At 43.7% G+C, this 27,336-nt stretch overlaps 1 long non-coding RNA gene across 1 annotated transcript in view; it reads right to left on the reverse strand.

Moving 5' to 3' along the window:
- LOC140916733 (uncharacterized) overlaps positions 1-18,944 on the reverse strand; it is a 30,195-nt gene extending 11,251 nt beyond the window's left edge. The window contains exon 1 of the long non-coding RNA XR_012160629.1: positions 18,570-18,944. This is a non-coding gene — a long non-coding RNA (uncharacterized LOC140916733). The remainder of the gene's footprint in view (positions 1-18,569) is intronic.
- Between the last annotated feature and the right edge of the window lie 8,392 nt (positions 18,945-27,336).

The raw sequence follows: 27,336 nt of genomic DNA on the forward strand, positions 1-27,336 counted from the left end.
TACATAGGCTCACGTTTCTCCAACAGGGCACACAAACTCAGACACTGTGGTGAGGCTGCATAAGTGCACAGATAGATACATAGGCAGAAGTTCTGTTTAAAAGCTAATCTGGAGCAAGCACCTTCCTGTTCCTGATTTACTCCATCAGTCTGGTCACCTATTGGCAGGAGGAATGTATCAGCCAGAGATGCACTCATTGCACCATTTGAGGGCAGAATAAAGGCGGCTACTGAGCATGCTCCCTCTGTGCCATTCCATTCCGGATGCCTTAGGGGAACGAGCATCCCTTGTGCAGCACATGGTCCCTTTTGCAAAGGGTCTCCCTGAGTTCACAGCAGTTCACAGAGGCAGCTGGGTGTGACGCAGGAGCATACTGGAGGAAGGACTGAAAGATCCACAGTTGCGCGTGCCCTCTATTCCCCCAGCCTGCACTGAGGGCAGTATTAGGTCAGCCATTGGGGCAAAGCAGTTCTGCAGCAGGGGGCGTGGTTGAGGATGCTGTCCCCTCCTCCTCACCTGTCCAGCCCAGTGACTCCAGCTGCTGGGCAATGAGGATTCAGGGTACTTGATGTACAGGTTCCCAAGGTTGAAAATATGACTCACATTAGAGACAGAGAGATCATTAAACATAGGAACATCATTTAACAGGTAGGAGAAGAGAGAACAGTACATCTTGTTCACAGAGCATCACTCTGAAGGTTCTGATACTGATGATTATGTCTTTTGTACTCAGGTCTTACTCTATAGTGAGAGAGAGCACGCATGTGCGCATGTGTTAAGAAAGTGGCTGGTCTGGTAGATTCAGTGGGCCAGATCCGTCCTTCTGGCTGAGCTGTGCTCAATACAGGGCCTTGATAGGGAAGGCAAAGGTGACTCCTCCTCACTTTTATGACTCTTGATCCTGGGACCAGCCAGGAGGTGCTATGACCTCCATCATAAGGCAGAGCACCCACAGGGCTGCTCTAACTTACACTCGGTTGTCTCCTGGCTCCAGGAGTTGTTCTAGCAGCCAGGGATTGCAAGAGCACATTAGCACTCTGATCACACCCTTTTCTCAGCAGCCATTCCTCTTCACCAGCTTTGCAGCCCCTTCCTGCCACTGGAGCAGGGCACGGGGACTGTTGGGTGCCAAAGGAGGAACACATTTTTAACGAAGACTTGAATAAAATTGCCAATCTGGTTGAAAACATGGCATCTGTTAAGTGAGGAATGAAGGGATGATGCGCATCTCCCACGGGCACGTGAGCCCAGGACGTTTCCTACCGAGGCACTAGCCGTGATTTACAAACTGTCAAGGTTCCTTCCCCACTCTGAACTCTAGGGTACAGATGTGGGGACCTGCATGAAAACCTCCTAAGCTTACTTTTACCAGCTTAGGTTAAAACTTCCCCAAGGTGCAAACTATTTTACCCTTTGCGCTTGGACTTTCACTGCCACCACCAAACGTTTTATCCGGGTTTATTTTATTAGGAAAGAGCCCGTTTAGAAACGTTTTTCCCCTCAAAATCCTCCCAACCCTTGCACCCCATTTCCTGGGGAAGGTTTGGTAAAAATCCTCACCAATTTGCATAGGTGAACACAGACCCAAACCCTTGGATCTTAAGAACAATGAAAAAAGCATTCAGTTCTTGAAAAGAAGAATTTTAATAGAAGAAACAGTAAAAAAGAAATCAGCTCTGTAAAATCAGGATGGTAAATACATTACAGGGTAATCAGATTCAAAACATAGAGAATCCCTCTTGGCAAAACCTTAAGTTACAAAAAGACACAAAAACAGAAATATCCATTCTATTCAGCACAGCTTATTTTCTCAGCCATTTAAAGAAATCATAATCGAATGCATATCTAGCTAGATTACTTTTACTAAGTTCTAAGAATCCATTCCTGTTCTGTCCCCGGCAAAAGCATCACACAGACAGACAGAGAGAGCTTTGTTTTTTCCCTTCCCCCAGCTTTTGAAAGAATCTTGTCTCCATATTGGTCATTTTGGTCAGGTGCCAGCAAGGTTATCCTAGCTTCTTAACCCTTTACAGGTGAAAGGATTTTTCCTCTGGCCAGGAGGGATTTTAAAGGCGTTTACCCTCCCCTTTATATTTATGACACAAACGGAGATGGGAAAGATGAGGTTTCATGAATGAGGTTGCTGCTCTGGTGAGCTGTACCTGCCGGGGACGTGCTGAGGCCACTGTTAATTAAAAAACATAGTGCTGAATGAGAGCCCAAGGAACAAATGGCAGCTGATCATCAAGGATCATTCGTCCCATGCCGCCTGTGGATTCAATAGGGTACAACACCTGGTGACGGCCAGCCGCTGCCGCCATTTTTAATTTGATTTGCCTTGCTTTATTTATGTATTTGCTAATGACTCCTGCTTTTGCATTCCTGAGCAATCCCCGCCTTTGTGGGAGTGCAGGGGGGGAACCTAGGAACGCCCGTCACAGGGACCTCCTGCAGCAGAGGCCAGAGTGACATTGCCATGGCAACCGCTCCTGCCGCTGCCAACATTTTAATGTAATTAGATGGGCAATGTCACGGCGGGGTGTGAGGGAACCTGCTTTCTGTGCTTGGTACACTGACATAGTGGCTGCTTCTTTGGCATCCCAGCTCTGTCAGTGCACGTCTGCAAACCCTGGCTGCATCTGTTAGTCCAACGCCACCCCCAGCACCGACAAACGAAAAGGAACATTTAGAAAAGAATGTCTGGAGGCTCCCTGCGCCCCTTATCTGGCTGCTGCCCTGGCTGAATCTTAGCCTGCTCTTGCATTTAGCTTCCTGTCCAGTTCAGCAAACTGGGATTTAACCATAGTAGGTTGTGGGGGCTGCCAGTGCCGCCCAGCCATGCTGCATGTCACAAGGCCTGCCACTGCCAGCCTGACAACAGGAACAAGGACATATATCCCTACAACCCCACGTTCCCTGTCATTTCAGGTCTGAGCGGTCACTTAACGGCATGTTGGAAACAGCTCCCACTAGAAGTGTGTATCACTGAAAACTTCTCATGCCACAGATCCAGTGTCTCTCCAAGTCCCAACACAAACCCGCACCAGCCTACCTCTTCTCTCCCCTCCCCAGGGAGCAGCCAGCTCATAATTGCAGCTCCATCCATAAGGCTCTCCATACAGGGGCAGCTTCTAAATTCCTGCCAGATGGCCAATCTGTCATCAGGGTCCTCCTACCTGCCTTTTTTCCCCTCCTTACTGGTGCCTCTGCCGGGCTCCCCGAAAGAGCACCCACTATTGGTGGCACCCTTGATCTGAGCTTCAAGGGCCTGGGCCTAAATGCACAGTGATGCTTTGCATCAGCCGACCCTAATTTTCCCAACTGAGAAGGAAGCCAAATATCTGTCTAAAGAGTGATAAGACTGATAAGGATTTGAGCTCTCACTTCCAGATGAGCAGCAGTTCAGAGACTTGTCGGTCTAAAGTGCTACAGAGGTGGCATTGGTAGAATGTGCTTTGGATCTTTGGGAGAAGAAATAATGAGAGAGAGAGAGAAAGAGATGGAAAGAGCTGAGCAAATAATTCACTCCCATCGATGAACTAAGCTTCTTTGGCCTTATGGAATGTCCAGGGGCCAACAGCAATTCACTTGCATTTGTTGTGCAGTCTATGTTTTTTAATTGGTCAGCCTGTCACATTTCTGTTCCCTGCTGGGAGAAGCATAACTTATCATTTTATGAAGATCCTGATGATCTGGATCTCTCAAGGAGAGGGAATGGTTTAAGAAGAGGTGCAAGGTTAGTCTTTCTAAAGTTATCCTTCATGAAGAAGTTCAGAACTGTTTCCACTCTGAGCCAGAGGCATCTCTTATGGAAAATCTAGGCTCCTGTAAGATTTACTGACTGGGTTTTGTTTAGTGTCCTATTGTCAAAGTGACACAGTATAATTGCTTGTGTGGTCCTAACTATGAAGGATGTGCCCAGATCTCTGTCTAGCTTGATCTTGACCTCTGTGCCAGGGCTCTGGCAAGGGGGTTTGGAAACCTCTTCCCCATGCTGTGGGAAGCAGTGTCCCATCACATATAAAATAACCCATCCTTTTCATGTGCAGGCTTAAAATTTGTTTTCCACAAGCAAGTGATCCAATTCAATCACTTTCTCTGAAAAAGCCAGATCACACAATAGAGGTGTGTGTGTGGCTGAAACAAATTCTAATCAGTGTTTGTAGAAAATACCTGCAGGTGTTAGTCCAGCTCTAAAAGTGGTGCCTGGTGAAAGAGAGGACATTTAAGAGACAGAACGGTGTCACACAGGCATAACTAGGCAACCCTTAAGAAAAAACAAAAACTATTTGCCCTGAAGACAGATGTACCGTCATAAAACTTAACAAGGAGAAAACAGTTTACCCAGAGTGGACTTTACCTGCTACCTTTCTAAAAATTATTATTGAGAAAAGAAAGCCCTGGATTTACCCTGATGTAACAGAAAGCAGAGTTTTGCGCTTTCTCAGGAGGAGAATGTATTGTGACAGGGTCGGGCCAGATGGCTATATAAGAGTAATAGAAGGCAGATATATTAGCCCCTGGCTAAGTAGGTCCCTTTTCCCTGGGTAAGGTAACAGGGAAGGGGTTTTTTTTTCCCCCCCAAATTCATCAATATTTTATTTCAGAGCATAATTACAAATCCCTTTTTGCATCGCTTGGTCACCTCTAGAAGTGCTTTCTGTACTGCTCTATGTAATACTATACAGAATACTTAAATCTTCTCATTTTCTTTATTATTTCTTTATAATTATTGATATTGCAAACAGGAGAAATCTTAATTGGGAAGACAGGTTGTATAGCAGTCTGTTAGACTTGTATGTTTTGTGACAGGGTCAGGCCAGATGGCTACAGGAGAGTAACAGAAGGCAGATATATTAGCCCCAGGCTAAGTAGGTCCCTTTTCCCTGGGTAAGGTAACAGGGAAAGTTCCAGAACAATCAGGAACCTTCTGGAGACAATTAAGACAGGCTGATTAGAACACCTGCAGCCAATCAAGAAGCTGCTAGAATCAATTAAGGCAGGCTAATCAGGGCACCTGGGTTTTAAAAAGGAGCTCACTTCAGTTTGTGGTGTGTGTGTGAGGAGCTGGGAGCAAGAAGCACTAGGAGCTGAGAGTGAGAACGCGGACTGCTGGACGACTGAGGTGTACAAGCATTATCAGACACCAGGAGGAAGATCCTATGGTGAGGATAAAGAAGGTGTTGGGAGGAGGCCATGGGGAAGTAGCCCAGGGAGTTGTAGCTGTCACGCAGCTGTTCCAGGAGGCACTCTAGACAGCTGCATTCCACAGGGCCCTGGGCTGGAACCCGGAGTAGAGGGCGGGCCTGTGTTCCCCCAAATCCTCCCAACTCCTGGTCAGACACAGGAGAAGTCAACCTGGACTGTGGGTTCAGAAAAATGGCCAAGCTGAGGAATGCCATGAAGCTCCAAGGTGAGCAAATCTGCCAATACGCGCAAGACCCACCAAGGTAGAGCAGGAACTTTGTCACAGTATATACATTGTCGATGCAAAGAAACTCCAGTTAGTTGGTTGGTTGGTTGAGGGATTATTTTGTTCATAGTCTAGGGGAAAGAATCTATTTATTTATTTTTCACCCCAACAGGCCAAATTCTGACATCCTTATCCACAAGTAAGCACCAGATGCCTCCACCAGGGGGCTGAAGGGGCAAACTAAATCTGGTGATTGCAAATAGGCCTATTAAAGGCCTCCAATATTATTTCTCCAGCTGGAAGGTATGTTATGCAATGCTGTCCTACTTATATATTCACTTCATTCCTTCTGTAATTCATGCTACTTAGGAGCTGAAGCAAGAGTGATGGCTTTGATTAAACACTGTCATGTCACATGGGTACGTCGAGGTTAAAATGCCTTCCTTGTTATTGCTTGTCATTTCATTGTTGTCCCAAAATTGGTATCCACTTTGCCTGTTTCCTCATTTGTTAGTGGAAAACAGTGGGGTGAATGTTTCTGTGGACAGCTACGGTGCACATACATGCAACCAACCATCCTTTGGAAAGTTCTCTCATGCTCTAGTAAACTGCAGGAACACAATGTTCTGGCAGAGCTAAACAATTATCTTAAATACACACTAAAAATAGAAACAAAGGTTATCGACAGTATTTTGACCTTGAAGCACAGGGGAAAAAAATGCAAAAGGGAAGGTTGGGGAAGGAGCATGAGAGCAATCGTGAGCCATATACAAATAGTCATACACACAAGCCATATTTTATGCTTAGCCTTTGTGAAGACTCCCATTGCCATCAGTGGGCCTTTCTGTTAGCGACAGCGGGGAGTACATAGCACTAATTTTGCAGCCACTTCCCATGGGCCTTAATTAAAAATGTGATTTGGTCCGTTCCATAAGACCTGGCGGTGTATCAGATACATAATCATCTGGGGAAGTGTGTAACTCAGAAGAAGCAGGAGTAAGATGACTTGCACTGGGGGGTGTCACAGACTGGTGGGAAGAAGAGGAGGACTTGTGGCACCTTAGAGACTAACAGATTTATCTGAGCATAAGCTTTCGTGAGCTACAGCTCACTTCATCGGATGCATGCAGTGGAAAATACAGTGGGGAGATTTACATACACAGAGAACACGAAACAATGGGTGTTACCATACACACTGTAAGGAGAGTGATCAGGTAAGGTGAGCTATTACCAGCAGGAGAGTGGGGTGTGGGGGGAACCTTTTGTAGTGATAATCAAGTTGTGTCATTACACAAAGTAAAATTATTTCCCCATGTTTATTCTCCCCCCGCCGCCCCCATTCCTCACACATTCTTGTCAACTGCTGGAAATGGCCCACCTTGATTATCACTACAAAAGGTTCTCCCCTCCCCACCCCGCTTTCCTGCTGGTAATAGCTCACCTTACCTGATCACTCTCCTTACAGTGTGTACGGTAACACCCATTGTTTCGTGTTCTCTGTGTATGTAAATCTCCGCACTGTATTTTCTACTGCATGCATCCAGTGAAGTGAGCTGTAGCTCACGAAAGCTTATGCTCAAATAAATTGGTTAGTCTCTAAGATGCCACAAGGACTCCTTTTTTTTGTGGATGCACACTAACACGGCTGCTACTCTGAGACTGGTGGGAGACTCATTAGGAGGTGGCCTTAAAGACCTAGGTAGAGCGGACATGTGCCTGGTTAAGGTGAAGCTTGTATGAGAAGGCATTGTGAAGTGTGAGCATTGGGGTACCTAATCACAGCTACACAAATTCATTGTGAGGTCACAGACAGACAGGGGATAATGACTTCAAAGGAAGAACAAGCAGCAGGGAGCAGCTCCTTTCCCCTAAGTAACAAAGAGGAGTTTTCATGCAAGCTGTCCTAACAATAATTTCTTAAATTAAATTCTTAATAAATAAATATGCAGAAATGTCACTAAATTAGACCGGGTTTTTTTTGTAAGTTTCCCGAGACACAATGCAATTTTAAAATGGTGTCCTCTAGAGTAAAGCGCATTGTATTCATGCACTACAGGTCAAATTGCTACAGCTTGTGATGACACTGAGTTTCACAGTTGGCTAATATCTGTGCATGACTCCTGGATCCACTCAAAATATGAATGTAATATTGAGAGTACACCCCCAAGACTCCCACCAAACCAGAATAAGTACAATGTGCCCGCTAATCAATTGGAAATTGGATTTTAAAAAAAAATGATGGGGCGGTCCACTACAGGAAAAATGGCTACAAAATATTTTTGAAGGAAAGAGCTACATATCCATGACAACATTAAGACAGAGAAACCCCACATGATCAATATTGGTCATGTGCCTTAACTTAAATCAGCCCCTCTACCAGATGACTGGCAGATAGCTAATTTGATGCCGATATTTTAAAAAGGCTCCACAGGCGATCCTGGCAATTACAGGCCAGTAAGACTAACTTCAGCACCAGGCAAAGTGATTGAAACTATAGCAAAGAACTGAATTATAAAACACATAGGACTAACACAATATGTTGGCAAAGAGCTAACACAGCTTCTGGAAAGGAAATCATGCCTCACCAAACTATTAGAATTCTCTGAGGGTATCAACAAGCATGTGGACAGGGGTGATTCAGTTGATGTAGTGCACTTGGACTTTCAGAAAGCCTTTGACAAGGTCCCACACCAAAGGGGATAAGAGGGAAGGTCCTTTCATGGATCAGTAACTGGTTAAAAGCTAGGAAACCAAGAGTAAGAATAAATGGTCAGTTTTCACAGTGGAAAGAAGTAAATAGTGGGATCCCCCGAGGATCTGTGGTGGGACCTGTGCTGTTCGACATATTCTTAAATGATCTGGGAAAGGGGGTGAACAGTGAGGAGGCAAAGTTTGCATTCAATAAAATATTACTCAAGATAGTCCAGAGCTGGCTGCAAAGAGTTACAAAAGGATCTCACAAAATGGGGTGACTGGGCAAGAAAATAGATGAAATTCAATGTTGATAAATGCAAAATAGTGCACACTGGAAAACAATCTCAATTATACACACAAAAAGTTGGAGCCTAAATTAGCTGTTTCCACTCAGGAAAGAGATCTTGGAGTCATTGTGGATTGGTCTCTGAAAACATCCGCTCAAAGTGCGGCGGCAGTCAAAAAAGCAAACACAATATTATGGACCATTAGAAAAGGGATAGATAATAAGACAGAAAATATCAGAATGTCACTCTATAAATCCATGATACGCCCACACTTTGAATACTGTGTTCAGTTCTGGTTGCTGCATCTCAAGATGGATACATTAGAATTGGGAAAAGGTTCAGAAAAGGGCAACAAAAATGACTAGGGGTAAGGAACGGCTTCCATCTGAGGAGAGATTAAAAAGGCTGGGACTGTTCAGCCTAGAAAAGTGATAGCTCAGGGAGGAGATGACGGAGTTCTATAAAATCATGACTGGTGGGAAAAAAGTGACCAGGGAAGTCTTATTTACCCCTTCACATGACACACAAACCAGGGACCACCCAATGAAATTAATAGGCAGCAGGTTTAAAACTAAACAAGGAAGTACTATTTCACACAACACTCAGTCAACCTGTGGAACTCATTGCCAGGTGATGTTGTGAAGGCCAAATGTATAACTGTGTTAAAAAAAGAACTAGATAAATTCATGGAGGCTGGGCCCATCGATGGCTATTAGCCAAGATGGTCAGGAACACAACCCCACACTCTGGGTGTCCTGAAACATCTGAGTACTAGAAGCTGAGACTAAATGACAGGGGATGGATCACTTGATAATTCCCTTGTTCTGTCCATTCCCTCTGTAGCATCTGGCACTGGCCGCTGTTCGAAGTCAAGATACTGGGCTACATGGACCATTGGTCTGACCTAGTATGGCCGTTCTTATGCCTTATCACGCTGCTGGAAGGGCTCAGATATCACAGTGATGGGTTGGTGGAAAGATAGAAGAGTGATAACAAAGTTTTAGGGAGTTTCGTTGAAAAGCTGGGATAGATGGAGTGAGGGGACCATTGCAACAGGAACTCAGGAGGATGTTAAACAGCAGCTTCTAAAGTTACACAGTGTTAAATCAGCAGGTCCAGATAACTTACAACCAAGAGCTCTTAAAGAGCTGGCCATGCTCTTTTTTTTCCTTTTTCTTTGTGAGCGGTGATTCTGAATCAAAATGCCAGATCTAAACACCCAGTGGATTTAGGATCCAGATTGAAATATCCTCTGAATTTTGGAGCCAATCTTGAACTTTGCAGTTGGCTATTATCTATATGATGGACCAAGCTAAAAATTGTGGATCTGGGCATGTCCAGACTTTTGGTAATGACAACAAGTTAAGACATTTGACTCGGATTTAGGAGATCTAGCTTAAATTCCCAGTTCTCCCGTGGACTTCGTGTATAACAGAGGCAAGTCACTTAATCTTTCTGACCCCAGTACCACATGATATTTGAGCATGTGCCTAACTAACTAAGTGTGGGAGCAGTCCTACTAGTCCCTGGTGAATTGGAACTTCAGTGTCTGACCTGTAAAATGGTGGTGGTAATATTTCCTCTCTCTGACACTTGGTGTGTCTTATCTATTGGAAACTCTTTGGGGCAGGGACTGTCCCTTACTATCTCCATCTACAGTGCCTAGCACAATGGGGTCCCAATCCCATATGTACTACTCTATCACTAAAATTAAGACTACTACTGGTTAGGGTAAATTCAGATCTGCATCCATATCTCGCTTTCCTGGCTTCTGCCTATTTGTAAATATTCTTGGTTACAAGCACCAAGAACAAACAAGAGTATTGAAGGAGACAAGAAATGGCTCTCAAAGCTAATGAAATGGGAAGGTTCACATTGCAATTAAGACATGGAAAATAAGGCTGCTTGGGTTCAGAACAAAACACTTCATCAAGAAAAGCAGCTGTTGGCCACTCCAGCAGCAACAGCACCAGGCATACACATGCGGCATTCAGAAGCAGAGCAAAGCAGAGAGGTGGCAGCAGCAAAGAAATTAAAAATATATATATTCACTACCAATGACAGCACTATCAAGATTGCAGAGGATAAAGAATCTGCAAAAGAGAAAGGCTTCAAGGACGTTAGAAAATATAGAGCAGGAGTGAGATAAAAATGCAGACAGCTGTTCCACATAATCATTTGTGCAACTGAAAAAAAAATCCTATCATCCAAAAATCTGAATTGCAGAGTAAATTCATACATAGGGCCTGAGCCAATGGTCACCGAGATTAGAGACTTTTCTTTGAGCATTGGATCAGGTCCATAGGGTGGCTGCTACTACCAAAGAGGGCAGAAGGGGAATCATGTTATTTATTGTAGTATTTCTTATTCCAAATATAGGAAATACAGCAGATCACTCAGTAACTAATGCCATGGCAAGAAAATTGTGGGTTTTTAAGTGGCCAGCAGCATTACACACACAACCAAGACAGGAATGGATTAGAGGATTTGCACAGGGCACTTTGCTTGGTCAGTGATATGACTGACCCACCCCCCACCCATCCCCAATCACACAAAAATCTGTCAATGCCCTTGGGAAATGGGGACGGGCTAAACGACTGGTTCAAATCAATCTATATTACATTATCTCAACAGAAAGACTTGAAGGAACTACAGAACATTTTCATTAATCTTGCGTGCTCCTGCTGCATGTCATTCTAAATTGCATCAACAGCAAGACAGAGAAAGTGGTTATCGTTGGCAGACAGGAGGGAGAACAGAATGGGGGGGAATCTGAGCTGGATTTCCATCTATGTTCATTTAAAGGGAAAGGCAGTGGAACTTATTCAGCCACTCAGCTCTTTCTTTCAGCATCCAAGTAGTGTGAAGGGTTGGAGTCATCTCAGCTAAAGCCAAAGATTATGCAGAAGGGAAGTGTGAAGCCTATGGGTGTGGAGGGAAATGTCTCATGTAATTTCCCAGAAGCATCCTTTAGCCAGCCCAAGACCTGCATTAAAGCACTTTGCACTGCAGAGGTCTCTTTCCACCTGAAAGAGGCCTTTACAAGTATTGGACCTGATCCACTCACCTTACTTGAGGCCTGATCAAAAGACCATCTACGTCAAGGGAAAAACTCCCATGACTACAGTAGGCTTTGGGTCGGGCCCTAACAAAAGCCAATATCCCACCGAGTTATCAAAGTCGGTGAGGTTCTTCATGAGAGTAAGGTGGGCAGGATTGGCCCATTAACCCTCACAATACATTTGTGTCATGAACAGTGTCTTAGGTACATCTACGCTGGAGCTGTGTAATGTGTAATTTCCAGCTCAAGTAGACGTATACTAGCTGCCCTTGTACTTGCCTAGCATCTCAGATGGGAATGTATCAGGGCAGCTAGTCCCTCCCACTGCTTATGTTGCCATACGCTCTTTTTAGCACGCTAGATCTATCAGAGCTGTCACAGGCATGTCTCCTTGAGCTGGAACTTACACCTTCCAACTCCAGTGTGGACATACCAATAATGTGGAGACACACTGAAGGTAGATGTGTTTGAACTTTTTCAGTCGGAAAGATTTCTGGTTGCCCCCACTTGGGGCTGGGGAGACCAGGAAGGAGAGGGTGACTATAAGAGGAAAAATTCCTGAAGGATTATCTCATAAAACATCAAAGTTATGTGTGATGCCATCAGCTCAAATCCAATGTCAATATCAGTATTTGCTTTAAATTTCTAGTAGGAATGACAGAGGTAGGGATTAGTACAGAATATAAATTGCTACATTGAATCATTTCTGATTTAGGAATGGACAAAAAAAGTTAGAAAAACATACCACATTCAAAATCTTGAAACTCCAACATTAGCTGTCAGACTAACTTTACACTGACTGGGTAGGTACAGCAAAAAAAAAAAAAAAAAAAAAAAAAATCTAGCTAATGCAGAGTTCACATGAGAAATTTTCCATGGAAAGAGTTCTGTTGAGAAAAGTAGGGAATCAAGAACAAGCTTGTAAAGCAAAGTGTCTTACAATCATTGGCCTCAACCCTTCATCCCTTGTTCACGTGTAGTCTACTGAAGTCACATGAGGAAAGATCGCAGGACAGGACCTTTACATACCAAATCACTATTGGGACTTTGTATTATAAGAGCTGAGCAAATAATTCACACCAAACTTATTCAGTGGCTGTTGCCTCTTTCTGCTTATGGAACAATTGCAAGCAGATCTCAACCTCCTCACATTTGTTTGTGATTTGAAATTATTTGACAGTTTCTGTGGTATTTTTCTCCCTTTTTAATCAGCATCTATTGTGGGCAGTTTTGTGAATATACAATATTTGTTATTGGCACTGTGTAAGTTAGTTATGCTTGGTCAGGTAAGTTTCATGCTATTGTTTACATTCCCTGGTTACCTGTGCAAACATTTTCTGTGTGAATACTTGCTTGTACAAATAATAAATTTGATGTAGGTGGGTATGTCCACCTACAACTTGATGTTAGCTTTCTGTAAACCTTTGTGGCAGTAAAACTCAATTGCAGAAATGTTCAGAAAGGTCCAGATTCTACTGAAGTCAATGGACATGAGTATAGCCCTAACTAATCTACTTGAAAATTCACGCAAATATTGACAGAAAGTGGTTTTTACATTATGCCTCCAGCTCTAATGGTTAGAATTTTAACATATTCTATTAATGAACTCTTGAAAGTAATAAATAACTAATAATTACAGTAGAGGGTACTCTTCAAAGCTAAAAATTAGATCTAATTTATAGGTAAAGAGCTAATGAATTTCCAAAAAATTGTTCATCCTTGTTGTTGAAATTATTACTATTGAATCAAGGTCTAGAAAATCATTTGCACTGAGGCACCATGAAAATGATTAAAGGCTGCTAAAGACAAAATACAGATTCCCCGATAGAGTCTCTAGGCCTGTTTGATGTGAAAGTTCAGTCATTTTAAACCAATTGAGTACTTATGCTGTAGAATATGAAACCATATTTTAATTAACACAACAGAAAGTGATAGTTTGACAAAAGACAGACCAAAATTTTTAAAATCAATAAGAGACTGCTATCAGCATGTAAGAAGTGCTTTATCAGTCTAATTAGAATGAAACAGACCCATATACTCTATCAAAGGTTATGGGGGCAGGGGGGAAAAGGCAATTCCATTTTTGCAAGTGCCAAGTTATAATGTTTATGAATATTGATGAGATTGCAGGCAGAGGGATTCTGAAAAACCTGTCAACTCTTGATTGGGTAAGTTGAATCGAAAGACTCAGCCAAAGCTGTTTTGTTCCCTGACGAGCAATCACAAATATCAATATGAATAAAGAACAATATTGCAAGAAGGGAACAATGCATAGATAATGATAATTCTTCAGGGAGAATGGCCCAGACTGAAGCTTGGTGAGAGCAAGTTCAATTCCCCTGGAAGTCATGGGGGTAAATTCAGCAGTGCCATAAATGATAAAGTAGTGTAACTTGCTGGGATGTGGAAAGTGAATGCAAGTTAATAGAAAGGAGAATAAGATCAGTAGCCTATGTGGGGGGAATAGAGTATGGATTATAAATATTAAACCCTATTCAAATAAAAGTAAGTAAAAGAAAAGCAGTGCTGCAAACCCCCAAGCATTCAAAAATCACGAGTGAGGCCTCCAAAAATTATGAGATTGGCCTAAAATCATGAAATTCTACAGAATAAAACATTTTGGGTTCTTTCTCTTTGCTTTCCAGTGTCTGAACCTGTAGCTTACACTTGGGTCACATTTTCCCGATTTTCTCCACAAGCACGAGGGCTAGAGTTGTGTGTGTGGGTGTGGGGGGAGGGTGTTTTAAATGAAAGCTGAACTTTACATAACTTCAGGAGCTGGGGGGTTTACAAAAAGACAAAATATTGTGAGACTCTTGATAAAATTGTAAGAGTAGACAACACTGGAACAGTAATATTACATCTGCATTTCCCAGTCCAGTTTGACCTGCCCTCACACCACCAGACACTAGCACTGAATGCTCTAGGCTGGATACTAATCACGCCCTCAAGAACCCTCCCAAAAACCTCTTCACTCTGTCCCCACCAGCTTCTCCTCTCTCAATATCCATTCTCTCCTCCCTCCTAGTCTATCCTTCCCAAAAACCACTCCAGACTCTTCTCCGTCCCAGTTTTTCCTCTCAGTCTTCACTCCCTCTTTCATCCATCATCCCTAAGGCTACAAATTTGGCACGGAGGTCATGGTGTTCACAGTAATTGGGAATTTGAATAGCCTGTGACCCCCACACCACTGGCTCTTTTTCCCTCCAGGTGCTGTCATAGCCCAGGCTGTCATAGCGATGCTCAGGTTTGATGTGTATGTCCCTCCATAGATGGGAGACGGAGGGCCAGATTTGATTGTGACTACGTGGGGCAGCTTGCACCACCAGTCAAATTTGGTCCTCCACCACTCTGGTTCTCCACCTAGGGAGGGGTGGAAGTGCCAAACCTGAGTGACGCTGAGCTCACGTGGGACAGTTCGCAATACCTGGAGTGTGCAATCAGGCCCAGCTCAACTCAGCCCACTGTGGGGCAAACTCACTGTCCAGCCCTGCTCCCTAAGGGACCTCAGCTCCTCTCTGCTTTCTCTGACATCCTTGTTTTCCCCCACCTCTGCTGTGACATTTATTAAAATTCACCATGAAAAGAATCATAGCCTCAACCATACCCCGTCCTCCCTACACTTTGTCCAGCCCTCACAGTCTGCCCTTGCCCTTACATCCCTTTTCATTGTTCCAGTTCCCTTGTTTCTAGCATCCTCCCTCTCCTATTCCACCTTGCAGCGCCTCTGCTTTTCGTCCCTCAGAAGCCCCGTCCCATTTTTCCTGTCACACCTCTCTTCCTTCGTGGTTCCCTCTTCTGCTGTCCTCCATTTCTGTTTGCCCCTATGCCACTTTCTCTGGCATGCTCTACAGGTACCATAACATCCATCTGAGAATAGCTCTGGTGTTTCCCCTAGTCTCCTTATCCACCCCAGAATCCATTTCTTCTTCCCACCAGGCAGAGCCAGGTCCAACAGAGCCCGTTGGCCTGTTTGATGGGGGGCTCCAGTTATTCAGAGTTGTGAGAGGGAGAAAGAGGATGGAGAGGAGGTTCTGGGGAAGGGACAAGCCTCTCCCTTGTGAGCTAAAGAGCAATTCCCTCCACTGTGGGAAAGTAGCAGGCTTAGCTTGTACGGGGAGACTTTGGCAAACCAGTAAAGTGCCTGAAACCACTATGGCTTGTTACTAAAAGCAGCCAAGTCAGCAGGCTTAGCTTAACCAAGGCAGGAGGGGAAGGAGGTTTTGGGTGACCCCGCGTCCTTCCTGATAAGAATTGTGTTGAAGTTGCTGATACATGCATCTTAGAAGAGCAGGATGTGCCCCAGGAATGTCTATTGGGGCCTCAAACCCACACCTGGTTAATCGATAATCAGAAGGAACCTCTTGCTTGACCATTGAAACCGCTTACTTAACAAGTTTTGCTTTAAAGGACATGTCATTCTATTACTAATGTATAAATAAGGGTGAAAAGTTTGAGGTAGGGGGACTCTTCAGGACTGGACTCTCTCTCTCCGGATGCATCTTGCGTTTCCCAGCAGCAGACAGGCTGCCGCTGTGCCACTCGAGAGCCATGCTCAGCTTTGGTAATTATCAAGGGTTGGGGGTGTTTTACTAACCTCTTGCGGACGTGTGTATAAGTGCTTGAGACTAAGTAAAGTTTAGCTTTAAGTGAAAGCACTCTTGTGTTGTCCTGTTTGTGCCAGCCATCTATCGGTCGGATGGCCATGTCTCCCCTGATTTATTTCCTGACACCACCTCACGCAGAGTAAAAGTTACCAAGAGCTTTGGGTTGAAAGAACCCTGGGTAACAAGCCCAGCCACTAGAGGGAGTTATGTGATCATGAAGCCACGTGGCATCCCATGGTGGCATTTCTAGAGAGCTCCTTTAGGGCAGAACAGCACTTAAATTCTCAGGATCACTTGCTTCCTCAGCACAAAGTTTGAGGATGATAAGAAATCCCTCTGACCACCTACTTTTCCTTGCGAACATCTCCACAGCAGGTGCCCGTTCAATTGATTTTTACAGGTGGGCTATTGGAGCTGGACTGTTCCAAAGAATTAAAAAACAGGTCACCTAGGTACCTGCTGTAATGTCACCTCCAATGTCATCAAATCACTAGCCTTGACTCCTCTGCTTCCTGCTCAGGTTTGCAAAAAGAAAAGGAGTACTTGTGGCACCTTAGAGACTAACCAATTTATTTGAGCATGAGCTTTCGTGAGCTCATGCTCAAATAAATTGGTTAGTCTCTAAGGTGCCACAAGTACTCCTTTTCTTTTTGCGAATACAGACTAACACGGCTGTTCCTCTGAAACCTGCTCAGGTTTGGTACAGCATACATAATAGCACAGCTCTCTCTTTCTGCTGGACTCACCAGCACGCTTCACATTCAGTTTACAGCTTTTACACTAGCTCTTTCGGAAGGCACAAATGATTTCTCAGCAATAAAATCCCCAGTGGACACATCTGTTGGCTCGGGTAAGTAATGCAAATCTATATATTATTTATCATTTACACTTTAGAACCCTGCAGTTAAAAGCACTTCTCTCATTTTGCTTGTTTTCCTCCTGCTGGTATAGTCTCAGGATCACTTTGACTCTAATTGCGCCTGAATGAGCCAAGTGAAAATAAATCCTTTGACAAACAAGCTTTATTCAAAACTCGCCATGCCCTATGTTTGTACAAAACTATCATTATACAAATCTGTTTGCTTAGCTCCAGGCATATTGCTGGAGGGGAAACCTGCGCCTTTGTCCTTTTACATATAAGCTCACAGAGTGAAGAACATGAGAAAGTGGTCGCATTTTAGCCACAACCCTCTTTTTTCAAGGTCTTCCTTAAAACTAACAAGTCTTCCCCAAAAAAGTTCTCCTTGCACAGCAGTGTTGGCTAATTAGACCCAATAAAAACATGGTTTCCCAACGTTCCCTACTTAAGCACACAGCATTTCCTCACATCCCATTCCCAATGGTTTGTTTCCTTTTTTGACAATAAGCCCCTAAGTAAGTGCTCGGACCTTGTCTCCTGACCACTCTGTAAAGTAACTCACTATTGGTGCTATACAAGTAATAAAGAATATTTAAAACACACAGTGTTAAATATGAAAACGATATGGTTAAGTATTATTATTTTAACTGAAGCCAACACAGTATGCATCTTTGTCCACCTCTACCCATCACTTGTAACAATGCCCCTGCTTGGCTCATCTGTGGAGACTGACCCATATATTCTGGATCTCGAAGCATGAGTCTCTACTGTAGTAGGAAGAGAGTCTGAGACATAAGCCCTTCTATCAGAGGCCTGGTATGAGGCAGGACCTGCTTACGGAATTTGGCAAGAACAGGGCTGATAGTTCAGAAATACACATTCCTAAGACGTGCTAGTCACAGAATGCTCATGCAAACACATCCTGATATCAAGTGGTACCAGAACATGCCGATATTAAGCATGGTACAAAAACATTCCCCAATGATAACAGAAACACACTGACCCCTCCTAAAAGATAAGGTCAGGATGATAGTAAGTAAGAAAGATGTTTTGATTGAACCAACATGTAAAAAATGCAGGGTGATAACTACTGCTTGAGCTAAAGAACCAGAGTTCAAAGGCAATAGCAGACTCATATACCTCTATGTGGGGTCAAAAAGCCACGCTGTGTTAGCTTGACTTACACTGTTATTTACAATGTAGCAGAATTCCCAATCAAAGATAGAATCCCTTATGTGCTAGGTGCTGTACAAAATGACTACATCAAAGAATCCTTATACCAGCAAGTTCACCAGCCTGGGATGTTGAGATATAATAGGGGAATGAAACCCAGACTGAAGGGGTAGGTGCGTGTGCGAGTACGTAGGGGGAGCAGGAGCAGTCAGAGATGGGAGATAGGAGTTATAGTAAAATAGGCATGTACTGTATAAATCAGCAATCTTCAAAGCCCAACCTATGCCTACAAAACCATGGGCGTCCAGAGGTCAGACTTTGATGGGTGTTGGGTGCCTAAGTCACTTGGCCGCACTGGAACTCCCAGACTGACTCCCCAGGCGTGCCTTTGCAGAATTGTTCAATAGTCAAATTTAAAACTAGACATACATTTACGTTACAAAGAAATGAAGCAGCAAGGTGTTACAAAACTCACCGTCCCAGAGCACCCCCGGCATTGCAGCAGCTCTGCCTCCAGACAGCCAGCAACGCCTTCAGGCTGCTGTGGTAGCTCAATGCCATGACTATGACAGGACTTCCAGCCAAGCTTTATCCCAGTCTCCAGCTAGGCCCAGCCCTTCCTGCCTGAGAGGTTTCTCCCCTCTAATTTCAGACACTCTCTGCCTCTTCCCCCACACCGGGCTCTGCTTTCCCCATTCCCAGGCTCCTTTCCAGCTCTCTCTTCAGCCCCTCCTAGGCTCCATTAGGTGAGGCTCCCTGCACTTTCCTGAGCAGCCATTCCCAGGCCTTCCTGCCTGGGATCTGTCACAGGCCCCTCTGCCTCAGGCTCTCCTTTCCAGCCAGCACATGATTCTTTCCTCCTTTTAAGTCCCAGACCCGGCACAGGTGGAACAGCATGGAGTTAACGAATAGATCTGACTGGCCCCAGGCTTCCAGGCATTTAAAGGGGTAGGATACCATATTACAAGGGGGAGGGGGAGGAACCAGACAAGTATAATCTCTAGACCAGATCTGCAAAGGGACTTAGGCACTTCGCCAAAGCCCCACTCGGCTGCCACCTAAACCTGTAGGCATCCAAACTCCCTTGGTGTCTAAGCTTTTACTGTAAAGGTTCCCCTAGGCACTGCCTCTGGGCATGCACACTGCTGCCTCCCTCTAGACATCCAGACACCTATCTCCCGCCTGCGATCCACAACCCAGGGGAAGACAGTCACTCCTCTGCCTGACTTGCGTGCAGGGCCTAATCCAGTAGGTGTGCTCAGAGGCCGACTAACTCCACACAAAATGCCTGAGGGAAGAGGGGATGTTCGGGCAAACATGTGAGTGGGTGGATGGGGGGGGGCGAGGGGGGGGAAAGACTTCTGTTCAAATCCCTTCTGCTCATCAGGTAGGGGAGAATTGAATTGGGGTCTCCCAGATACCGGATAAGTACCCTAACCTCTGGGCTAAAGGTTATAAAGCCCCCCACCATCACTGGGAATCCCACCATTACCACCATGACCATTTCATTCTCGCAAGAAACCATGGAATAATTTGTGCATCTTGTGGCAAAGTGTACTGAATGTTGATGGGAGATACTGTACTAGGACCAGCGACGCAGTATCCTCTTTCTCATTTCCAGATAATCAGCACCGATGTTATTTTTTGAGTATGAGGCTTTGATGGATCCGGATGTGGAAAGGAGAGTCACTTGTAATCAACACATTAAATGAAAGACTTGACAAGCTTGCCACTGAAAAACAATCACGCCCAGTAAAAGCTTAATTCCATATCTATAAGTCCTTTAGTGTAATCAGTGTTCACCAGCAACTGAAACACTTTACTCAGAGATTTTTTAAAATTCCAGAAATACGGATGCATTGTATTGTGCGAAGAGTTACAGAAGGCACAAGCAAATTAACATTAAAGCCTTCAATCCTACAAATGCTTATGTAGGGACTAAACTTTAAGCTCATCTGTAGTTCTATTGACTTCAGTGACACTATTCAAATGCTTTAAGTTGATCACATTCATGAGTGTTTCCAGGGTCTTAGTCATTTTACTTCTGAGATACCTAGGAGCGGTTCATGAATTCAGTGATCCCTGGATTCTGATGCTGCTGTAGCTGTCACTGACGTTGCATGACACCTAGTAATTATAGACTGCTGTCAAACTAGTAACATCCTCAATAGCACAGAAGTGAATGCTTGAACTTCAATGTGTCAGGCAGACAAACATACAGCTCTAGAGCAAAGAAATTATCTTGAACGAAAGTAGGCCAAATCCTGCTCTCCTTTGCACACACTGGAGGGGCTGCATGGGTTGCCCTGCCAATGGAATTGGGTGAGTTTCATCAATATAGCAGCATAGAGCCTCTTGCAAAGCTCCTGTGGATGGAATCCTAATGCACAAATTTAAATTTTAAGGGGCCTATCCCCAGCTGGGGTGCATCAGTGTTCTTCCACTGAAGTCAAAGGAGCTATTTCAATATATACCAGCTGAGGATCTGGATCTAAATGATTCGGTTGTTTCAATTATTCCACCACATTCCCCTCTTAGTCCCCCAGACAGCACACATTAAAACTATTTTTTTAAATAAATGGGGAAATTGTATTCCTTCCCTCGCCCAGTCTTCTCATGGATCAAAAGAAAAGTGATGGAATTTTGCTCAAACCATATGGCAGAGATCAAACGGGAAATTTCAGCCCCAAAGGTGAATGATAAGTATTTGAAAACTGGGGCATTATGAAAAAAATTGTTCTGTGACCTTAACTTGTAGTGGTAAGGATAAAGTAACCTCTATAATGGGGCCAATCTGTCATCGTCATTGGGAGGAGGGTACAGAAAACTGAGCTATTGTATTTTATTCCAAGTCTTGACAATTGGCAGACAGGATTTGCCAGCCACTCTGCCAATAAATTCATGGATAGGGCACATTTGTTACTGACACTTCATTTTTCTCTGCTTCTTTTATTGACAACAGCTCCAGGGCTGAGTAGCAAATTACTCAGATGTTGAAAGATGGAATCAGAAGAGAACAGGCCTAACCTGGCTCACACAGCCAGTGCAGCCCCAGTGATTTCAGTGAAGGCAGGGCAGAATAGACTTCACAGGTTTATCACCGAAGGGATAGCTGTCGCTTTTGGCACATGCCTAAGCAATGGGCAGTGTGTAAGCTGTCCCAGCCTAGGAGTACGTCCAAGACACAATTCCTCCCCAGCTCCGCTCTGGCTCCAGGGGAATAGTAAATTACTTCCCACCTTGTGTAAGTGGCAAGAGATGGGGCCCCTCCCTGCCCACTTGTAAACTGTGGGGAGTATTCGGGAAACGGGTGCTATGCTCTGCACCAGGCTCAAGATTCAGGCGGAGGTGTTCCTGAATAAGACAAGGGCATGACATAGCCCTAAATAAACAGGGCCAGATTACATCACTCTTGCTCACACTCCGTAGCATCTTATTCCTCTTTCTAGCTCCCGGTGCTGCTCACTCAGCTAGAGCTCAGCCGTTGTATTTTCAGATTAAATTAGCCTTATCAGGATGCATGTGCAGGGATGGAGGCAGAGAAAAGGCTAGGAAGAGCATAGCCCATCATGCACATGGACCCTGATCCAGCAAAACACTCGGGGCCCGATCCAACTTCCATAAGAGTCTTTCCAATTACCTCCGTGGGGGCTGGATTGGGCCCTTAGGCATATGCTTTAGCAATGGGATGACTCAAGTGCTTTTAGTAAAGCTTGTATTTCAGTGCTTTGCTGGATCAGGCCACAGTTTTTGTCCGATTGTTTTGTTTTTCAGGAGCCATAGAAATCCGTGGCTGCAGATTTTGGGAGTTGAGATCCCCTCTGCTGACTCCACTTTGTTCTGACACCCTGCAGCCTTCCCTCCGTAAATCAATCAACTGGCGTCTCATCTGTTCCATAGCCAGTCAGACAATATCAACATAGTGGCAAGAGAGGTGTGATATCCCACATTTGTCTTGCAGTAATGGGAAAGACGCGCTTGTGTTGACCTCTAACATCAAAGGCACCTGCCATATGCAGTGTAGTTGTAGCCGTGTTGGTCCCAGAATATGAGAGAAAGAAGGTGGGTGAGAGAATATCTTTTATTGGACCAATTCACCCACCAATAGAAGTCGGTCCAATAAAATATATTACCTCACCCAGCTTGGCTCATCAAAGGCATCTGACTGCTCTCACAGACAAGAAATACATGTAGATAGGAAGTTTGACATTTATTCCCATAGGGTAGACCACACTTTAATGGAGAGATTTGCTCATGGGTCACTTCACCCTCATTCAGGATTCCAATGACCCCTTCTGCTGCTACTTACAGTCACTCACATTCCCTCCCCTCCCACTTGCAGCCATAAAAGCTCCCTGTGACAACTGCTGCAGCTGGTGACATGCAATAAATAAAGACAATATTGTATGTATTTTAGTTGCTCTTATATGATGATAGAGGAGGTCAGACTAGATGATCCCAATAGTCCCGTCTGGCCAATGATCTACGAAAGCAGCTGGACACAAGGGGAGAATCAGCTCCCTGAAGATCACTAGCAAACCATTAGTGACACACTCTCCTGTTCTCAGCATAGAATCAGAGAAGCGTCGGGCTGGAAGGGACCTCAAGAGGTCACCTATCCATCACCCTGCGCTGAGGTGGAACCAAGGACATCTAGATCATCCCTGACAGATGTTTGTCTAAACTGTCCTTAAAACCTCCACCTCCCAAGATGGGGGTTCCAATACTTAACTATCCTTCTAGTCAGAATTTTTTCCCTAATATCTAACCTCAATCTCCCTTGTTGCAGATTAAGCCCATTACTTCTTGTCCCATACCTTCAATGGCTATGAAAAAACAATTTGATCACCGTCCTTTTTTTATAACAGCCCTTAATATATGTGAAGACTGTTATTGGGAGCCCCCTCAGTAGTCTTTTCTCAAGACTCAACATGCCCAGTTTTTTAAAACTTTCCTTATAAAAGTCAAGTTTCCAAAACCTTTTGTCATTTTTGTTGCTCTCCCCTAGACTCTTTCCAATGTGTCCTCATCTTTCCTCAAGTGCGGCCCCAGAACGGAACACAGTACTCCAGATGAGGCCTCCGCTGTGCCGAGCGGAGCAGAACAATGACTTCCTCTGTCTTACGTATGACACTGTTAATACACCCCAAAAGGATATTAACCTTTTTCGCAGCTCCATCACATTGACAACTCATATTCAGTTTGTGATCCACGATAACCCCCAGATCCTTTTCTGCAGTATTACCGCCTAACCCATTATTCCCCATAAAGAGATACTATGATGCAGATTTGAACCACAGTTGCTGTGGCCACAATGCAGAGTACTAACTGCTATAAAATCATAACAACCCAACTGGAAGGCACTCTGGAGTAGACCAAGGGAAGGAGGGGACAGTGGCAGGTGTACAGTTTGCTCCAAACACCTCTAGCTGGTGGAATGGCCCCTGTGGACTGTTCTAGCCAATGTAACTTAGAACAGCCCTCAGACTGCTCGATGTTATGACAAGGGCCATTTCAGTCCCCAGTCAACATCGAGATCAGTTTCTACAACCACCTTCCCATCCCGTGCCACATCCTGTGGTAAGCACAGCTCAGCTGGATTTGGAGATCCAGCCCTTTGGTCAAATACTGCTCTGATTTACACAAGTGTAAATCAGGATTAATTCCATTGAAGGGAGTGCATTTACTTTGGGTTTAGACCATCATAGTAGAGAGCAGCTTTTGCCCCATAGTTACACAGTAGGCTCTTAAATCAGGGAATGTTAATTTAATAAACCACAGACTCATATGTGCGGGAATGCCCTTCTTTTGCTGGAGTTCTCCATCTGTTGACTCTACTTGTGTATGAAATGCTGAAAAACTGAAGTATAAAAGAGGAAGTAGATGCCAACCTCTCCTAACATCAAAATTTGTTTTCTTTCCCAATCTGGGAATAGAAGAAACACCTCAGTCCTTCTCCCTCATACTTAATCCAGCTCCACCACTTTAGTTTGGCTGCCTCTGCCCCACTTCCAATTCTGACATTGAAATACAAAGTACATTGATTAGGCTTAGGCACCAGCTACCTGCTTCTCCTAGGTCCCCTGTGCATGTGCTCAGATTGCTCAGCCAGCGTTGGTCCTCATGGAACAGTCTGGTACTGCCACCCTGTGGCCTATCACTTGCACTCCTGTTTCTGTGGGCTGCGGCATTGAAGTACGCAGGCTCTCAGTCCCTCCCAGCTGGCTGCAGTCCCTCCCCGTCCTGACCCCTCAGTGTTTGAGCTCCTTACAGCTGATCTAAGAGTAGCCACCTTTCTGGAAGCCAGCCAGCACTGCTGGAGTATAAAAGGGCACTGACATGTGTATTAGAGTATTGTTGAGCAGGTTATTGTTACATAGAAAATAGATTCTCCTCTAAACAACTGTAAGAAAAAATACTCACTCATATTATTTACTGTCAGGGTCAGGTGATTCAGAACATACTATTGCAGTAACCTCTGAATTTGGAGGGAATTTTCCATCCAGCACAAAAACATCTACTGCTCATGGCTTGCTGCTAGGTCCGGCGCTGATATCTCACTTAAAACTGTTCTTCCAGCTAATGTGCAAAAATTAAGCATGTTTGCAAGTCCTGGCCAGAATCAAACTCAAGTTCTTAAATTTTAATATTGGGAAACCTAAACTGGGTTGAAATACAACAGAATACAATCACTGTCTCATTCTTGTGACATTCTCAACTATGAAGTTGAGTCCACCGAGTTTCTTTTCTTTTGCACTAGAGAAAACACTATTTTAACCCCTAAGTTGGAAGGAATGGCAAATTATATTAAATGAAAACAACTTTTAAGAATTTTAGATAATAAGGAATTTTGAGCATTAGGAAAAACAGTGATTGTGCTGGGGATTTTTGTTGCTGTTTCTTTTGCAAGCTCTTCGTGTTCTCCTATCCCTCTATTGAGACACAATTTTTGGTAAAATTTTCTGAATTCTTGAAACTGTTGTCCATGATAATAGACTTTAATTTGGAGTCTTTAAATATATTGATAGGTGTATTAGAAGAGACCATGGTTTAATTACTGGAGTCTAGATATAGTTAGTAACATTTATACATTCAAAATGTTTACAAGAAAAAACAGGAAGTGATGGGTCCAGGTGCTGAGAGGAAGTAAACAGAGACAGTAGTAAATACAGTCAAATTTTCCTAGGCAATAAATTTGTGATGCACAAAAATGTCTAAAAGTTCTCAAAATTTCATTTAAAAAAAATCACAATTTTTTCTAGACCGAAAGTCCAAACATTTCATTGTTCACCAATTTCTGCTAAAGTTGCTCATGTGAGCCATCCTTACTGAGGCAGGGAGACCGATTGCTGCCTATAGGGCTATTTGCTTAATGAAGGATTTACAAGTATAGCCCTAGAAGTTCTGAAAAATGATTTCCCCGCTCCTCTAACATGGATCTCTCCACTGAGTTCTATTTATCTTATTTTGTACCCTGACTCCACCCATGTCCGTTGCGTCTGGAGCATGTAAGAAAGTTACAGAGAAAAGCAAAGGCTTGTTTAATGTGTGAGCATATCTGGTGGTATGTATGGTAGTATGGGCTTGATCCAAAGACCATTGATGTCAGTGAAAAGATTCCCTCTGACTTTGATGGGCTTTGGGTCAGGCCCTAAAACCTGCAGTCTGTGGGTAGGTTAATTTGGTGAAATAGAAGGAAAAAAGAAGACTGAACAAGCAGGGAGGAAGATTTCAGAGCACAATAAAACCTAAGAGTAACCTTGGAAACCTGCTCAGAGTGCAGCAAATTCTCATTAATGGAGTGCAAGAAAGAAAACTGAAGGAAAAATGCCATACGGTACAGCTTTTTATATATATAAAATTTTTTATATATATAAAATTTTATATTGCAGAGGGCAATAATAAAAATTAAGCAATAAAACCTAAATAGGACTTATAAATCAAAACTTAGGAATTAAATAGGAGAGCAGGACTTATAAACAAGCAGAATAGCATAACTTCAAAGTCTTGGTTCATATAAATCAGTCAACATATCTCAAACTGCAACCTGAGGATTTATAAACTAAATCTTTACGAAGTACTTATTAGTCTGATTTATAAATCAACTGTGCTATTTATAAATCTGTTTTATGATGTGCAAATCCATTTCTTGACTTAAAATAGCAGTTGAATGTTGCAGCTAAACCTTTGCGTGCCATATAATGATCTCAAAAGCTTTGTGGTCAGGGTTTACTGGCCGTTTTATAAGTCAGTAGCAATATACAGGACTCAGCCCAAGATGTAAAGAAATGCAGATGTGAAAATCCAGCATGTACAGGAGTGCTGGAACAATTTGTGTAGCGACGGTGCTGAGAGTCATTGAACCAAACTGTAAACCCGTTAAAAAATGGAATCCACTTCAAGCCAGCACCCGCTGTATCCCTAGCTTCAGCCCCTATGAGCATGTAAGTCTACAGCAAAGCAATGGTTTTTCATCAAGCAATAAATTAACAGATGCAGCCCATATTTCTGTAAATAAAACTCTGACTTCTCATTCGCCGTACATGAACATAGACTAAAATGTACATCACAGGAGTCTATCAGAGCAGGCACAGAGGAAAACAAGAGCCTGATTTGAAAGCACAACCTTCAAATATTGTTCTGCTTTTCAACTCTTAACAGGAAACAGCACAGGAGACAGACAGAGGCGGTTGGCTTGAGATCCCATTGTTCACACAACTTTAAAAGAAGAAGAAGAAGAAGTTATGCTTGGGCAATGGTCCACAACTGGCTGGAGGGAAAAAATAGATTGACATAAGGCCTGGACATACTGTAAAAAAGAAACCACAATACGATAATCAAGACTCTCAGGACAAACTGCCAAAAAGGAACACAGCAGAGAGACAAGCACAACCGACAAGAGGGCTGGATTGAGGGGTACTAAATTCCCCAAATACTTTGACTTCTGTTTCATTAGAAATGAGGGCTGAGGGTGGGAGACCAGAAAGCGAGTGTGAAAAATCAGGACACTTTTTTTTCGGGGGTGGGTGGGGAGGGTATAGCTGGATCTCTCAGACAAAACACCAAATATCAGGACAGCCTCGCTAATATCAGGATGTCTGATCACCCTGGCTGAGGGGTGAATCTAACTCGCAACAGGAGAACATGGAGAAATGCCATGGAACCAAATTTTTAAGGAGAATTTTGAGATACTAATTTTAAAAACCGTATATATTTTTAAGTATATAACGAACCATTTTTAT

Source organism: Lepidochelys kempii, chromosome 9 (genome assembly GCF_965140285.1).
Source record: "Lepidochelys kempii isolate rLepKem1 chromosome 9, rLepKem1.hap1, whole genome shotgun sequence".
In the NCBI taxonomy this organism is placed as follows: domain Eukaryota; kingdom Metazoa; phylum Chordata; order Testudines; family Cheloniidae; genus Lepidochelys; species Lepidochelys kempii.